The following is a 3301-nucleotide window of genomic DNA, read 5'->3' on the forward strand; positions in this document are numbered from 1 at the left end:
AACTTTTTGGGAAAACATGTTGAGCAATGAGTGGAAAGCAAAAACACTACTTCTTAGCAACCCTTTTTAGAAATAAAAGGCTAACTATCCATAACCGGGCTAGAGACGAGAATTTAGAAAGACATATTGAAGAAAATACAGCAAGTAAAATGGTTGAAATTGAAATGCATGTGTGAAAAACAAAAGTTAACTAACGGAGAGTTTTGCTCGGGATTGAGAGCTTCGCCCTTCTCTTTCAAGCAAGGGGAAATGTCACGTGCTCTTTCCTCCAAAAACACAATTCTCTTAACTAAAAATAAAGTAAAGGCAAAGTAAAGATACGCTAAGTGCTGGATTTTTATAAATTTGAATAGGTAGAAAATAAGTAAGTAACAACGGAAACAAAACAAAGCTCAATAAAGGAATGTAAAGTGCTCGGGATTTAAAAACTAAAAGCAACTAATGAAAGCAATTCAAAAGTACTTAGAAAGCAACAAAGAAACACTAAGAATGATCAAGAGAAGGAAGCAAGGCTTGATGAATTTGGTGGAAAAGCTGCTGGAATTTATAGTTGTGCAGAATTGGTTAGGTAGGTCCTAAAACGCTGGTGGATCACCCATTTCCAATTCCTTTGACTGATCAAATCATGCTCAAACTGATAGTGGAACACTTCTTGTACACTTATTCATCGGTTGGAACCACCAAAACGCATTAGAAGACGCGTTTCATTAAGGGCAAAGTTGGAAGAAAACCAGGATTTCTGCAGCCTACCAGGCGCCTGGCGCCTCCAATGAAGGTTTTTCCGTCTTTTTGCTTCTTTTGATTAATTTGCACTCCCAAATGGTCCTAAAATGTCATAAATACAATATAAGCCAACCACAAACCATCATATATGAATTTTGCATGAATTGGAACTCAAACGACCGAGAAAAAGTCCGAAACAAAGTTAAAACATAGTAAAAACAGCATCTAAAACCTTCTTTTTACGCATGTAAACAAGCGTAATCAGTAGCCCTCACCAACATCACACAAACATCATGCTCCCACAAAATCATGAAACATTCATAGTCATGCTCTTCATCACATTATGCAATCAAACAATAGACACACTCTATAAGATTCGGCGACAACCACGACCATAAACAAATTAGTTACCAACCTCGAGTCTCCCTAACATCTCAAGCACCTATACGCTTATCACAGCTATCCTAGCCTTCCACGGCTAACTCTTTCGAGTAGAGTCGGCCCCTGACCATTTTTACCCAGAGCCCCGACACTACTGCATCGGCCCTCGACCATTTTTACCCAAGGCCCCGATGACTTCACCATCTATCGGCCCTTGACCATTTTTACACAAGGCCCCAATAGTTTTCCTTCCAAAAGACTCCTCGCATCGACCCTCGACCATTTTTACCCGAGGCCTCGATACTCAATTAGTGACGTATCAACCCCCGACCATTTTTACCCGAGGCCCTGACACTCACCCATTCACTTTTCCCAAGAATCCAATGTTCCTTATCATAACCAACTCCACATCAACCCCTAGCCTGCGAACAGGGTCCGAAAATATGCTTCTATTACTCCCACATCTCATAAGAAAATAATATGACTCAGACCTGCACGCTCGCATCATAAAGAAACGTTTATATATGCTCAACCGGCACGCTCACATCATAAATGAACATTTATATAAACTATACAAGCACGCCCACATCATAACAAAGCATAACCACAATAATTCTATTTTAACGTGCATCCTTAGTAAACATACATCATCCCACAACAATTCTCAGCAGTTTAGCAAGGTAAAATTCCGCCATTATCACCGACGAATATCCAACACTACACCAAGTATACAGATTAACACAAACGAGAGTTACCTAGCACAATAGCGTATGAAAATCAATATTAAACATCACGAAACAGCACATTAGAGACCAACTAGCACACATTAACGCACGCACACGCCCCTTGTCTACTTACTCACAACCACACCCTTAAGTTTTTGCGTCGATCTGACACCTAGGCACTAAAACAGAAAAAACAGCAAGTTACATATACGATTCAGCCTTCGAAATCAATTCTAAGAGGGTTCAAATGACTCATTACCACAAAATCGACTTCGTAAAGGTGTGGGTAACTTATATCTCGCTCGCCAAGGTGTGGGTAGCCTAAATCGGGCTTCGAACGGATGTGAGTAAGCCCGAATGCCACTGAAACGCTGCTGTCCACGAGTTGCAGCAGAGGAAAAATACTCCAACTCCTCTTTCGACGCTGTTGAACGCTAAAACAACGTCTGGGTCATCCAAACCACGCTTCCACGGGTTGTGGGTTATCACCGAAACCCCAAGACGCCGCCAAAAACACCCAAACACAGCCGCCACACTCCAGTCCGCCGCTGCACCTGCTACAAACTTCGCAGCCGCTGGAACGTCGTGGGTCGCCGGCCGCCGCTGCTATGGGATCGTCGGGGATAGACGGACGCCGCTGAGGAAGAAAGATCGCGCCGCCGTTCGTGGGTCTCCGCCGGAATCATGAGCGTCGCCGCACGACGAAGTCACGTCGTTCGCTGCCGAAGTCGGCCCGCCGTCAATCTGAGGAGCCGTCGCTGTGCTGGTCGCCGATGTGAAGATTAACGAAAAATTGGGGGCTTGAGCGGCTGGAGCAACACGAGAAAAAGGGAGAGGGAGAAAGTGAACTTAGGGTTTTCTTTTCTTTTTTTTTATTAATCTTCTTTTCCTTTGTTTTAAAACCAAACCAACCCAGAAAGCCCAACCTAACCAAGCCCAAGAGAAAAAGAAACCCATCCCAACTTAAGATAAAACGAACCACACAGAGCCCGACATATATAAATTTAATTAAAGTTTAATTTAAAAATTAAATGAAAATCTCCTGATTCGAGACTAACTAACCTGAAGGACTCGGGGCGTTACAAGAGGGCTCCCCAACCTTCGAAGAGGGGACGACCTCATGACCCCTCTTATCAATTTTTTCCCTCGTCTTCTTCTTCTCCCTCTTCTCTTTCTTCTCCTTCTTCTTTTGGGAAGACCTAACCTCAGGAACAGATAGAGCGGCGGCAAACCCACCATCAATAATGACGGTCAAATGGACTACCTTATGAGCTGGATCAGTTTTCGAGGTGTCAGCCTGAGCTGAGCTGGACCCCTTTTCTTCGGACCTTTTCACATGGTTAAAGATCTGATGAAGCATCTCGGCCACTACAAAAGAAAATATATTAGCAATAGATTAAAGAAAAGCGAAAAGAATAGCTGACCTACCTGGTAAGGGTGTTCATGGGTTGGGTTGGGTTGGGTCGGGTTAG

General features: G+C 43.4%; 1 long non-coding RNA gene across 1 annotated transcript; it reads right to left on the reverse strand.

Annotated features, from left to right (window-relative positions):
• Positions 1–362: 362 nt before the first annotated feature.
• On the reverse strand, positions 363–2672 carry LOC148210298 (uncharacterized). Its single transcript, XR_015792327.1, has 3 exons — positions 2089–2672; positions 1963–2008; positions 363–825 (listed from the first exon to the last, which is right to left on the reverse strand). It is a non-coding gene; the product is annotated as an uncharacterized LOC148210298 (long non-coding RNA).
• Between the last annotated feature and the right edge of the window lie 629 nt (positions 2673–3301).

The sequence above is a fragment of the Momordica charantia genome (assembly GCF_013281855.1).
Source record: "Momordica charantia cultivar OHB3-1 chromosome 7 unlocalized genomic scaffold, Mcharantia_2.0 BLBB01000007.1, whole genome shotgun sequence".
NCBI classification, from domain to species: Eukaryota; Viridiplantae; Streptophyta; class Magnoliopsida; order Cucurbitales; family Cucurbitaceae; genus Momordica; species Momordica charantia.